Here is a 14,540-nt window from a genome sequence, read left to right as displayed (position 1 = left end):
CTAAAATACTTGAGAAATTTGATGCAGGGGGCCTGGTCCTATCTCATAATCTCTTTTGTACAGGGCAAATAACATTAGATTTAAAAATAGAAAGAAGCAAACAAAAGCAGTTGGATATTTAACCTAATAAGTCGAGGTTGAATCCCATTTCAGGGGCGAAGTCACTGTTGAATGTGGTCTGAGCCAGTGTTGGAGGTGTAAGGAAAAGGATGGATGAAGGATTGGGGACAGTGAATCAAAGGGCTGAATGAAGGATTTCTTGGCTGGAAGAATACAGACTGGTTAGAGAGGAAATGAAAGCTGCGAAAACTAGAGGAGGCCTTTGAAGCTGAGATCCCAGGAGTCTGCATTTGATAAGAACAATAGAGAAGCCACCGTGGGAGCAGGGGTGACCTGGTCAAAGCTGTGGGTGAGAGAAAACAATTTTTACCAATTGGTAAAATTGAGTGTGTACTGGTTCATATACGTCAGTTGTCTATTAGATCCATGTGGTTGCTGGAAAAAGCCTGGAGGATGTTACATTGGAAAATAAAAGAGAAAAATCTATGGTTCTGAGATTTTTGAGTTTTAACATAAAAAGTGACTTTTCCTTTAAAGAAATTAAATATAATTTCTCTTGTTCAAGGGGTAGGTATTTTTTTTGGATCCTGCCAATTGAACTTTTAAAAATATGCTTTAGTTCTAATTTTCATAGTATTCTTTCTATAGAAATTTTGTTTGTAACATCAGTTACAACTAACAGGTATTTCTCTACTTTCCATTGTTATGAATGTGGTATATACATGTCTTCCACGGTATTTTTTTTAGTTAACATATTATTTTTAACAGTATGAAAGTGGCTTCATTTTATTGGCTTTTTACTAATATTTATAAAGTGTCAACATTATTATGTGATAATTGAAGCCGTCTTTTTAAAAGTTGATGCACAGAAATAAAATGCCTATGATCTATATTGAAGAAATGAAAATTTTCTCATAGCTGGATTTAGCTATAAATTTTAACTGCATTCTAAGTGATCATATACAAGTAGAAAATGTCATCTATATATATTACATATTTGAACAACATTATTCTGTGTGCTTTAATATTGTATTGGATCGTTATATAATCCTTTAAATATTAAGTGAAAAATTTCCTTTACTATGTACATAGAAAAGTTAAAAACAGACAATGATACTGTGATATTAAAGAAACAGCTCTGATTGTGTCCCGACAGAGGGCAAGGGTGTTTACATGGTTTTTTGCTAACACCATCAGAGAGCCCTTTGAGTTGCAGAAGTTGTATACACAAAACTTTTATAGTTATCACTCAATCTCTCATTCATTGGTATAGCTTTATTTTATGCCCTTTTTTCTTCCAAAAATCATTCAGTGAAACCAAAGCCGAGGTGTGTGAAAGCCCAAGGAGAAATCAAATATTGGAAGATCATAGTTGTTTGCACTAAGCACTGAATACTCTGAATGCGTCATTGTGTAAACAGAACAGATGTTGGGAGCAAGTTGGTACAATGTAATGAACCCAGTTCCAATCATAGATCATCCTGTTACTCTTTAGTGCCTCCCAGGTAGATGTTCAAAAGTAAACAACCAATTTACTACTAGGGAGCAACACAAGTGTTAGGGAAAATAGAGTACTACATTTAGTTCAATTGAGTATGTCAAATTACAATTTGAACAGCTCCCTTAAAATTCAGATGTTGAAAATTCTTCTGCTTGCCTTTCTCTTGGGGAGTAAACCTCACGCCAAACAGATGCAAAGTTTAGACTCTCTCAAACCCTCTCTAGAGGAAGCTTGAACACTATTCCTTTGCCAACCTGTTCCAATATGTCATACTTCTTAGGAACAAGAAATTTATCTCTGCCTCATATTGCACTATAGGTATTTCTTCACATTCATCCTCAATGGAAAGGAAAAAGCATGTTGTCACCTTCCTCCATGAGATCTTTCTTTATGTGTCTGAAGAATATTATGATGATTATGATCATGGGACCAATGTTATCAGGAGGTCCTGACACAAACCAGAAAGACACATTTTTGGAGGTGTTCTTATTTCTGGTAGATTATTTCTGGTTCCAATACCATGCTCCTTTTTTCTTTTTTTTTTTGGAGACAGTCTTGCTCTGTTACCCAGGATGGAGTGCTGTGGCACGATCTCAGATCACCTCCATCTCCTGGATTCAAGCAATTCTCATGCCTCAGCCTCCCGAGTAGCTGGGACTACAGGCATCTGCCACCACACTTGGCTAATTTTTTGTATTTTAGTAGAGACGAGGTTTCGCCATGTTGCCCAGGGTGGGTCTTAAACTCCTGAGCTTAGGCAATTCGCCTGCCTCTGCCTCCCAAAGTGCTAGGATTACAGATGTGAGCCACTGGGCCTGGCCCCAACATCATGCTCTTTGATTCTGACTTTAAGGATGATCTCTTGGAGAGATAGGTGCTAATGTAAAAGTACTACTTGGATAGATAAGACATGTTTTCAGTTGTAATCAGTAAATTTTGATGGCGGTATTTACTTATTTCTTTAGGTTAGAACACTTTTATTTTTTCCATAGTATTTTCTGTTTTAGTTTTTGCTTCATTTTATGTTTACCACTATTTTAGTTCTCTTCACTGTAATTATTTAGCCAAGATAATTTTGAATTCCAATTCTTTGAGTCTCCTCCTGCTTTCTTAGAGCTCCTTTTTTAGATTATCCTAATTACTACTAAGTAATAAAATAATCTTGAGGCCAAGATTTATGTTTATTAAACACTATTGTAAGATGTCAGTCATAATAGCAACATTTAAGTCTCATTCTTCTGAGTTCTTTCATTGTCACACAGCTTTTCTAGTGCATTGGCAATAGAAAGCAGAAAGATGTGTTGATTTGGAATTATGTCCATCATGTTTCCTCTAGCTAAAAAATCTGTTAACTTCTTCTGGATCAGGGATCAGCAAACTATAGCCTGTGAGCCAAAGACAGCCTGCAGCCTGTTTTTCTGAATAAAATATTATTGAAACACAACCACACTCATTCTCTTACATATTGCCTATGGCTGCTTTTGCTCCACATTGGTGTAGTTGAACAGTTGTAACAGAAACTGTATGCATCACAAAGTCTAACAACTTACTATCTGGCCCTTTACAGAAAATATTTGTTAGTCTCTGTTCTAGGTTAACTCTGAATTGGACATTAGGAAATCGTAGTTCCAGTTCTACCTCTAGTTTCTAATTAGCTTTGTGACATTGGCCAAGTCATGTTTACTCTCCAGCACTGGTTTCCTCATTTCTGGGATTGGAAGCAGGACTGTGTGATTGATTACCAGTCTCTTCTAGCTGTAAAATTCCAGAAATCTAATGAATCTTATTTTACCTAAAATAATTTAAAGTAGATTTTTTTTCTTACGGATTAAATTTTGGGTTTGTGATAATCACTTTTGAGTATATTAGACATACATACAAATGTCCATACATATTCAAAGATATAAAAATAATACTAAAGTTTGTCTGTGTAAGCTCTATATGTACCAAGTATAAAGGCAGGCACAATACTGTATTTCTTTTAATCTTTAAAATAACTCTGCATCGTGGGTGTGTATGTTCACTTTTTAAAGAGTAAGGTGTTGAGACTCAGAGACAGCTGGTAAGAGGCAGAGCTGGAGCTTGAACCCAGTTCCATTGGTAAAAGCCTGTGTCCTTTCCACTATAGCAACTGTCTCCTTTCATGAGGTACCTCTATTTTAATTCAGTCATTTGAATATATGGCCACACCTCACTTCTCCAGAGATTGCTACCCAAATTACTAAGAATATAAGTAATTATTAAAAAGAAAAAAAACCAAAAGTGGTTATGATCTAAATAGATGTTCATTTATGCCAGTAAAAAAAAAAAAGATTCCCTGAGGCCCTCTTTTGGAGCTTGTTCACTTTTATTAAAAAAAAAAAACATTAAAAATTTGCTTTTTTGGGTTTCCTAGATCTCTGTAATTAATGGAAAATAGATTGGAAATGTGGAGGGGTACAGTTACTGGTGCAGGGATATGGGCACCAGTAGAGATCAGGACTGCTGTGATTATACCGCGGAGAAGAGCGACACACTCTAAATAGCAAGAAAGTCTTAGGCAGGTTAGCACAGGGACAATTTCACCCCAGGAGCCTCCACGCAGAGCTGAGAAGTTTTTGCTGTTCACCAAAATTACCCTGGAGCATTAAGAAAGTGGTTAAAATGAACACACTACATTTCAGAAAGTAGAAAACAGATTTTCCCTTTAACAGAGTTTTAATAAAATCATGAAGGAATTTACAACTCTTAAGTAGATAAGCTTCAGTTATTTGAATGTTTCCCTGCATGGGATATGTTCTTCCTTAAAAATGCTGAGTAGATGAAATACTGCCAAGTCTAGGTTATTTAAGAAATCTTTCCCCAGATGTTCAACTACTTCTTACTTTTCTGTTGTTTGTTACTGTCTTATTCATTATTCACCTTCTGATGACAGTGCTCTAGACATAAATAAGCAATTAACAGTCTGACTTCTTGGCTTCATCTCTTAGCAGATTTTTCTCTACACCTAATTAAGTCTTAAGATTTTTCCATTATCTCTTTTTATTCCCTATAGCTTTGAAGAAAATTTTATTGTTTTATTTCTATTCTTCTAATTTTTTTCAGAGTAGAAGCCCATTTTTTCCCCTCAGTTTTTAAAACCACCTTACCCTGATCTATGCATATTATCTACTATAAAGTTAATCCTCTAAAAGCAAAACTTATTTCTTCTATTGTCTTTGGGGAAAACCTTACAGTGATCTCCAGAATGAATCATGCCCACTCTCCACTTTTGGCAGCTCTTCCTTTTATGTTTTTTTCATGTACTGAATTCTTGGTTTCTTCTTTCTGATGCACAGGCATTTCTTTCCTTGATGATTCCTTAACCCATTACTTCTAATTGACTAGTTTGAGTAATATTTTAACACCTCATGTATTTTTGAGGTAATATTTTATGCAGTTTGTTTTGAAAAGACTTGCTAAAACTTCTTGTGGAAACGAAGAGATTTGTAAACATTTAAGTAATTTATCTCTCATCCCTCTCTGTGCGGCAGTCAGGGGAGAAAGGATTGTTGCCCCAAGCCTGTTGCCATATACTTCCTTAAAATGAATGATGTCAGCCAGGTGCAGTGGCTCACCCCTGAAATCATAGCACTTTGGGAGGCCAAGGCGAGTGGATTGTTTGAGCCCAGGAGTTCAAGACCAGCCTGGGCAACATGGGGAAAACCTGTCTGTACAAAAAATACAAAAATTAACCAGGCATGGTGATGCACACCTGTAGTCCTAACTACTTGGGAAACTGAGACAGGAGGATCACTTGAGCCTGGGAGGCAGAGTTTGCAGTGAGTGGAGAGTGTCCCACTCAACTCCAGGCTGGGCTACAGAGCGTGATCCTGTCTCAAAATAAAAATAAATAAATGATGTCAATATATATGACATTATATTATCACATATATCACGATAATATGTCATATTATGACTATATGATGTTAATTATGACTATATTATGATGCCAATTTAATAATGTCAGTAATAATAAAAAGATCAAATTGATTGAAAGCTCATTTGGTGTCAGATGCTATGCTTAATTGTTCACATATGTTATCTCAATTAATCTTTACTACGGTTCTATGATGTAGGTACAGAATTCCAGGAAGATTTCAGCTAATAAATTGGTTGCATTTCAAAGTTATATTTACAAATTGGTTATTTCAGATGTGAAAGCTGTTTTCTCATAGAAGCAATGTTGTAGGTACAGCTCTAGGCTGGGCTGGATTGCCGAAGTCTGTCAGATTTATAGCTAACATGAGTAAATGAATGCCTTTGTGGGAAAGTGCTTTCAGAGTTCTCATTGTGATGTGAAGAACCCACCCACCTTCTTCCCAGGGACCTTACTCTCATACCAGGGACTTGACCTTATTTTCAGACCTGCTCAATGAATAGATCAACAATGGGAATGAACCCTCTCCAGATTCAAATTATGCAAATACTAAGCTGCCATAACTAATAGAGATCCCAAAATAGAGTGGCTTAAATAAAACTTTTTTTCTCTGTTAAGCAAGAGATCCAAGGTGAGCTTTTCAGTTTGCCAAGTCAGGCTTACCCCATGAAATTATCCAAAGACTTCGGCTCCATCTATTTCTTGCTTCACCAATCCCTAGACTATGGTCTTCATCTGTGTGGTCGCAGCTGGCTGAGCTCTGTATCTGTGTTCCAGCTTGTGGAGTGGTACAGAGAGGAAGTACATGGCAGCACATCTCTTTGAAGGAGGTGAAGTAGAAGAATGACTTGCTCCCATTCTGTTGGAGAGAACTTAGTAACATGGCTGCACCTGTCACAAAGGGGACTGGGAAATGTAGTCTTTGGCTGGGTACATGGAGGCATCTTAAACTCCATTGTTGTGAAAAATGTGGGGAGTGCATTCTGCTGACAACCAGCAGTCCCTGCCACATTATAGTCATGGTTCCCTTGTCTATAGAGTGGCTCCTGCAGGATGGACTTTGGTGGGTGTGGCAGGAGAGATGTGGGTGGAACATGCGTACAGTGATCAAGGGGTCAGGTTTGAGGGGTACTGGGATGCTGAGACCCCTGCCAGTGGGACTTCTTAGGGGACTTCTCTCAAGCTTTCATCCCACTACCCTCCTTGCCATTCTTTTTTCTTCAAAGTCTGAGGGCAGGGCTGCCTTCATGGGTGAGTGACTTCTGCAGGGGCAAAGGACCCTACTCTCAGAAGGGATCAGCATTTGGTTTAATGCTCTGTTGTCACTGCCTTAAAATTCTTAATAACTTTATCCTTAAACTTGCATTTTGCAGGTAAGTTCGATGGGTAATAGAGCATGTGTGTGAGCAGTGGGGATAGACTAGATGGCATAGCGTGTGCATCAGGGGCACATAGGCAGCACACATGTGGGATAATTAGCCTGGCTACCTAAAGCACATGCTTGTGCCACACCTAGTTACAAACAAGACTGGGAAATGGAGTCTTCAGCTGGTAATCACAGGGCAGCAAGGTGGCCGGGCCAGTGCCTGGGCACAGATTGGCAACAGCAGAAGCAGCAGGTATGGTAGCAGCGGCCAAGGACAAGCGGGGAAGGAGGAACTCTATAGGGGGGCAGCACTGGTACCCCTGTGATGCCAGCCTGGCTGTTTGTCCCCAAAGTATGTCTCTGTGGCATCTACACAAATATTAACTCTTTAGCCCGAACCTTGGGACAGAAACTGCTTGGCAACATCAGGAAGTAGACGTTATTAGTAAATTATTACAAAATAAAGTAATACACATGAACATTGCAATAAAGCATTTATCAAGGAATTATTAGAGCTCTTTAAAGATTTTAGAATCTTTGGATTTAAATGCTAAAACATTGCAAAATAAATATCCACAAGCTTAGAAAGAGAAGTTACATTTTATTCTCAGTGGAAAAGAACGCTATTTTCACACGAACTTCAGATGGACCAATTATTAATGAGGAAGATAAAATAAAATGAAAATTTCCCTTGAAGTTGAAAATAGAGTTACAGAATGTATAAACAGGCACTTAAAATTATATACAAATCATGAGGCTACTTTCAATTTCTTGTATGATCTCCACAATTTTCAGGAAATGTCAGAAGAAACATCAAAATGTCATTGTATAAATTTACACTTAAAATTCAGACTTACACAAAACTGACTCATATGAAGAGTTAGGTCTTTGTATTAAAATTGTTCCATGAGACTCATCAACTCTAGACATACTAAAATTTGTATTTTGAAATAATTTATTAAAATTTATCCCAAATGTTGTCATAGCTTCTAAAATATTCTTAGCAGCTCCAGTAACAGTTGCATAAGAAGAAAGATCCTTGTCAAACTTAAAAGTTAACAAAAATGGCTTGCAACCTTGTGTTTGTGTAGAGCTACTAATGTCATTTACAGCTATTCAGAATGAAAATAATTTTGCTAAAGTACAATTTTGATGGCCTAAAAAATAAATTTTCAAAACATTGAGTAAGAAAAAAAACCTTATAATCCATTGTGATGTCACATTAATAATGTATTGGTATTTATTTTATTTATTATTTTTAAGGGAAAAACATATTTATATTTTAGTATGGAGAGGTGACAGCGTGCTGGCAGTCCTCACAGCCCTCGCTCGCTCTCGGCGCCTCCTCTGTCTGGGCTACCACTTTGGCGGCACTTGAGGAGCCCTTCAGCCCACGGCTGCACTGTGGGAGCCCCTTTCTGGGCTGGCCAAGGCTGGAGCCCACTCCCTCAGCTTGCAGGGAGTTGTGGAGGGAGAGGCGCGAGCAGGAACCGTGGTTGCGTGCGGCGCTTGCGGGCCAGCTGGAGTTCCAGGTGGGCGTGAGCTTGGCGGGCCCCGCACTCGGAGCAGCTGGCCGGCCCTGCCGGCCCCGGGAAATGAGGGACTTAGCACCCGGGACAGCGGCTGCGGAGGGTGTATTGGGTCCCACAGCAGTGCCAGCCCACCGGCGCTGCGCTCGATTTCTTGCTGGGCCTTAGCTGCCTTCTGGCGGGGCAGGCCTCGGGACTGCAGCCTGCCAGGCCTGACCCTTCCCCCGCCTCAGTGGGTTCCTGTGCAGCCGGAGCCTCCCCGACAAGCGCCGCCCCCTGCTCCATGGCTCCCAGTCCCATCCACCACCCAAGGGCTGAGGAGTGCGAGCGCGCTGGCGTGGGACTGGCAGGCAGCTCCACCTGCAACCCCTGTGCGGGATGCACTAGCTGAAGCCAGCTGGGCTCCTGAGTCTGGTGAGGACGTGGAGAGTCTTTATATCTAGCTCAGGGATTGTAAACACACCAATCGGCACCCTGTGTCTAGCTCAGGGTTTGTAAACACACCAATCAGCACCTTGCGTTTAGCTCAAGGTTTGTAAGTGCACCAATCCACACTCTGTATCTAGCTGCTCTGGTGGGGCCTTGGAGAACCTGTGTGTTGAAACTCTGTATCTAACTAATCTGATGGGGAGGTAGAGAACCTTTGTGTCTAGCTCAGGGATTGTAAAGGCACCAATCAGCACCCTGTCAAAACAGGCCACTCGGCTCTGTCAATCAGCAGGATGTGGGTGGGGCCAGATAAGAGAATAAAAGCAGGCTGCCCAAGCCAGCATTGGCAACCCGCTCGGGTCCCCTTCCACACTGTGGAAGCTTTGTTCTTTCGCTCTTTGCAATAAATCTTGCTACTGCTCACTCTTTGGGTCCACGCTGCTTTTATGAGCTGTAACACTCACCGCAAAGATCTGCAGCTTCACTCCTGAACCCAGTGAGACCACGAGCCCACCGGGAGGAATGAACAACTCCAGACGCACTGCCTTAAGAGCTGTAACACTCACTGCGAAGGTCTGCAGCTTCACTCCTGAGCCAGCAAGACTACGAACCCACCAGAAGGAAGAAACTCCGAACACATCCGAACATCAGAAGGAACAAACTCTAGACACGCCACCGTAAGAGCTGTAACACTCACCGCGAGGGTCTGAGGCTTTGTTCTTGAAGTCAGTGAGACCAAGAACCCACCAATTCCGGACACGGTATCTTTAAAGCACTTCTGGCTGGGTGCAGTGGTTCATGCCTGTAATTCTAGTAGTTTGAGAGGCCGAAATGGGTGAATTGCTTGAGCTCAGGAGTTTGAGATTAGCCTGGGCAACATGGCAAAACCCGTTTTTACAAAAAATACAAAAATTAGCCAGGTGTGGTGGTGGGTGCCTGTAGTCCCAGCTACTTGGGGACTGAGGTAGGAAGATTGCTTGAGCCTGGGAGATCGAGGCTGCAGTGAGCCAAGATTGCGCCACTGCACTCAAGCCTGGGCGACAGAGGGAGGCCTTGTGTCTAAATAAATAAATAAATAAAGTACTGCAAATTATGTAGCCAGCCCTGGCTGAAGGATTTATCTATCTGTTCAGCTTTCTGCAACTGCCTTTTTGCTGTCTTTTCTATGTCTGCTGCAGAACAATATGACATCTCCTACCTTATTTTTTGTCCTGAAATATATTGCTCTTTTGAGGTTTTAAAGGGATTTGGGTTGTTAACGACAAATGGAAAGGGAGGGAAGTCAAGGCTAAGCTCCTCCTCAGGCCATTGCCCTCTTCTGTTTCTTGCTCAGCTTTTGCTTCCTGGGAAAGTCACAAGCACCTGTAGCTGATAGCTACAAAAGCACAGGGAGCACTTGGTTGAACCAAGGCCTGATGTCAGATTTATTTACATTTTAGAGTATCATTCCCTAGTCTTTTGAACATTCTCATTACAGGAGTAGGATCTAACAGCAGTTCTCCTCCCACTGATCTTGCAAGGCCAAGATGGCTGCTACCCTGGCTCCTCGCTGTAGGAGAAATGAGCGAAATAAGACCAGAGCCAAAGATTTCGACTAGAGAAAGATTCCAGGCTGCAGCATTTCTGACAAAGGCAATAGGAGGGAAGAAGAGGGCAGTTGGCAGGTGGGAGAGAAGGCACACTTGCTTGAGTCAGCCATTTGCAGGTGGTTGTTGGTATGGAACCCAGAGGCACATAAAAAATGAATAAGATATTAAGGCACCTGTGGTAGGGAGAATAATGACCCCCCAAAGATGTCCATGTCCTAAATCCTGGGACCTGTATGTGGCAATGGAAATTAAAGTTGAAGATGGAAATAAGGGTGCTCCTCATCTGACCTTCAAATAGGGGAATTCTGAGTTATCTCATTAGGCTCAATGCAGTCACAAGCATCTTTAAAAAGGTAGGCAGAAGAGGAGAGTCAGAGAAGGAGATGTGATGACAGCCCTAAGATCAAACAACTGCCATGTTGGTGGCTTTGAAGACAAAGGGGATCCATGTGCCAAGAAATGAGGGATGCCTCTAGAAGACAGCCTTGCCAACACCTTGATTTTATCCCAGTGAGACCCCTGTTGGACTTTTGACTTTCAGGATTGTGGGAGAATAAATTTCTGTCATTTTCAGCCACCCAATTTGTGGCACATTTTTATGGCAGCAATAGGAAACTAATACGGCCCTCTTGAGCATTGATATTAACAGCATGAACTCTGGAGTCAAACTGCTTAGATTCTGATACATAGCTCCACCACCTATTAGCTATTTTATGGGGAAAGTAACTGGAGCTTTAGTTTCATCCTCTAATCAATGAGGTTATCACCTCTTGAATGTGTTCTATGGAAAAATGAAGGTAAAGTCTTTAAGACATGTACTGTGAAGAGAAAGCACCAGATAAGTATTAGCTTTAAAAGAATCATGGATGCCTGGCTCTTAGCATGGCAAAGGACTTCCCTCCACTCTTACTCCCTTGTAATTTACTGCTCCCCTCTTCTTTAGCCCCTGCTAACCCCACACTGACGCCTGGTCCTATAGGGTCAGTACATACCCAGGTATACTCTCACCAGAGCCCCATTCTTTAGATGCCACCCTTTCCTATTTTCTCATCTAAATTCTCTAATGTCTTTTAAAAAGTAGAAATAAAGAAGATGAATATATTAAGTGCTATCTGCTGAGGTATTAATCACTGATAATGGCTTCATCTCTTAAGGTCTTGTAGTTTTGCCATGTCCAGGACTGTGCCTTTTGTGGAGAGCCTCTGGAAATCTTGGTTAGTTGCAAGATAGAGGAGTCCTTAGGAATTGGCTTTTAATTGAGGACTTTTGGCTTAAGTTAAACGAGTGGGATTCACAGTGAGGAATTTCAGCTGGGAAATATTTTAAGCAGAGAGACCTCCCAGGATTCCTTTGAATTATACTACATTTTATGATGTTTTTGGCCTCCTGTTCTGTCTACTTTTAAGCAGTCTGGAAATGACTGTCACAAAATTTTCATAGGATAGTTGCTGAGAAATTTGGTAGTTTTCTTTTTTTTCTCTTCTTTTAAAGAATTTATTAAGCCTATTATACCACACAGTATGTTTTATACACTAACATACAACTCCCTAATAAGATAAAGCAAAGAGAAAAAAGTTTATCTTCTTAGAAACAAGATACACCACCACTTATTGTCTTCAAACATTATTGCACTTTAACTTTCTTAATTTGACAAAGCATTCAAGAAACATCTGCAGACTAGTTTTAACAGACAAATAACACCTATAAGCAGACATGACTGTCCTAAATTGTTTATTAGGTATGAATTTTACAAACTGTACTTATATTAGCGGTAATGATGGAGCTGGAGAGTACTGCGCCTTCTCCAAGCTGCCCAGCGAGAACCACCAAGAGTGTGGTGGAGCTTATGGCCCTTTCCAAGGCCCCTGCTCTTTCGGCCTGCAGATGTCAGCCCATGCATCTCCCTGTGCTTGTGGACTGGTTTGGTGATCCATTGGGTGTCAGGATTTCTTCTGATAGCTTTATGGAATGGATCAATGAGGATAACCTCAAAAAATTTGTATGTGGAATCTTCACCAACCCAGTAAGAATTCAGGACTCTCAGAGCCCCACAGTGGCATCCACCTCACTCCTCTGCAACAGACTGAAGGCTTGAGCAAACTTTAGCTGGTTAACACCATGATGGACAGGCTTGCCTTAAGTTGCACCCTTAGGAACTGGGCGTTTTTGGCCACCACGGCGAACACGAATCCTATATATAACGTAACCTTGCTTGGCCTTGTAGTCCAGTCGGCGCGCTTTATCAGGCTGGGTGCGGCGGGGAGCCCTGTGGAGAGCAGAGAGCTGACGGTACTGCCAGCAGCGGACCCTCAGAAGAAAGCGCATGACATCAGACTGCTTCCTTCTCCATAGCTCCTGGATATACTTGTATGCACCCATCTTGGCTTACCTGATGGCTGCCGCCAGACGGAAAGGCAAAAGTTGGTAGTTTTCTTAAAAGTCCATAGAGTAGAACAGTTTAGAGCTTATGATACCAACAATTTCAGAAGAACTTTTCTACAGCTGTGAAGAATTTCATTTCAATCTGGATACCATGGTGAGAAATTCTAACAGGGATTTGTAATGAGATTATCTTGTAATGAGATCACCTGCTGAAAAATCCATTCAGCATCCACAGAAATCACATTATGTACAAATTACAGTTGTAAAAATGTATAAAAAGCCATTTGAAACAAAACTGGCTGCGTAAAAACTGAATTTCTGAAGTTATTGTTTATTATGAGAATGTAAAAAGTAAATTCTAAAATAAATGCACAAAGAACATAGTTATTGGTTTATGAGGATTCATATTTTTGTGTTGGCATGTAAAATGCAAAGTGATTTTTAAAAGAAATATGATTTTATTTTAAAATAAATACTGAAAACACATGAAATAGGATGGTTTTCAAATACTGTTACATACGGGGACACTTCACAAATATTTTACGGGCCGTGTGCTTGAGTTTATGATGTGGTCTCCCTCTTGTGGTCAGTGTTAAGAAAGGTACTGGCTTCAAAGCAGTTACTAAATTTCTTTCCCTTTTGCTGAAATTTGAACCTGGAAAGCATTTTGAGAGGTCAGGCTACGTATTTTATATTTTGACCATGGCTTTTGGGAAGCTTGATTATTTTAACAAAAATCAACCGATCGATCAATCTGTCTCCTCCATCTATGGCCATGTCAAAATCAGTTTTGACTATTAGGAAATCTGACCTAGTTTCTCTATCTTGTGGCCTGTTTTTGGTGTATTGTGGCCAGAATGTATCTCTTAATTTTGGCAGTAGTATTTTCCATCTGCTTTAGAAAGGCTCTAGGTGAATGCGAAATTTATTTAGTTCATGCTCTCCACTTGTCACTCTTCTGGGTCCTTCAGCCACAGCAAGAAACCAAACAGGTAAAAATCACTGCCCTCACAGAGTTTTTGTTCTATCACAAATATAGGCGTGGTTTATGAAGACATAAACCGTAAAGACTGACGTGTTAGACTTCACATTTTTGCAAAACTTTCATATAGCTGAAGAAGCTATAGATTTAAAAGACAAATACATGAAACACTGGGAGAAAATAATTGCAACAAAAGGAGCTCTGAGAAACCAGTCAGGGGGAAAAAAAACCAATAGAAATGTGTGCAAACGGTAGGAGTAGGCATAAACTGTGAAGGACTTTCACTTACCTTAAGTAATCATTGGTAGAAGTGGGATTTCATTATTTCAGATTTACTCAGTTGCAGTCACAAGCCAAGTATGCCCTTCAGAAAAGATATCTCTTAGCTGAAATCCACTGGGTCTCCATGCCTCTCAGCTGGTGAGGGGATCAGGCTGAATTCTTCCCTGTGTGTGCCTCACAGCGACTATGTGCTGAGTATGGCTGCCATAGTGTGATATGGCTTGGAAACTGCATGTGTCCTACCATTTTGTCAAGTGGAAAAAAATGAGCCTTTTCTCAGAAGTATCACCTGTATTCTGAGTTCAGCCCCTCCTCCCAAACCCTCCACCACTGACAGATCTTCATGTTATGAAACCTCTCGGGGTTAAGCATATTCAGTTGATCAATAGAGTGTTTTTAGAGGAGACTCTGTATCTGCTCAAATTGCAGCAATGGGAGTTCATAGGAATAGGAGCACAGTTTTTGACTTCCCGTTATCTGCTCAATGCATTCCCTCTTTTCAGGGATAAAGTAGACCATTCT

General features: G+C 40.7%; 1 protein-coding gene and 1 pseudogene across 5 annotated transcripts in view; one reads left to right on the top strand and one right to left on the bottom strand.

Moving 5' to 3' along the window:
• Positions 1-14,540, top strand: part of CORIN (corin, serine peptidase) — a 269,106-nt gene that overhangs the window by 137,452 nt on the left and 117,114 nt on the right. The window lies entirely within an intron of this gene.
• On the bottom strand, positions 11,837-12,786 carry LOC100455500 (large ribosomal subunit protein eL15-like; annotated as a pseudogene).

This window comes from Pongo abelii, chromosome 3 (assembly GCF_028885655.2).
Source record: "Pongo abelii isolate AG06213 chromosome 3, NHGRI_mPonAbe1-v2.0_pri, whole genome shotgun sequence".
NCBI classification, from domain to species: Eukaryota; Metazoa; Chordata; class Mammalia; order Primates; family Hominidae; genus Pongo; species Pongo abelii.
Note: the sequence above shows the minus strand (reverse complement) of the source record. Positions and strands in the feature narration are given on the sequence as shown.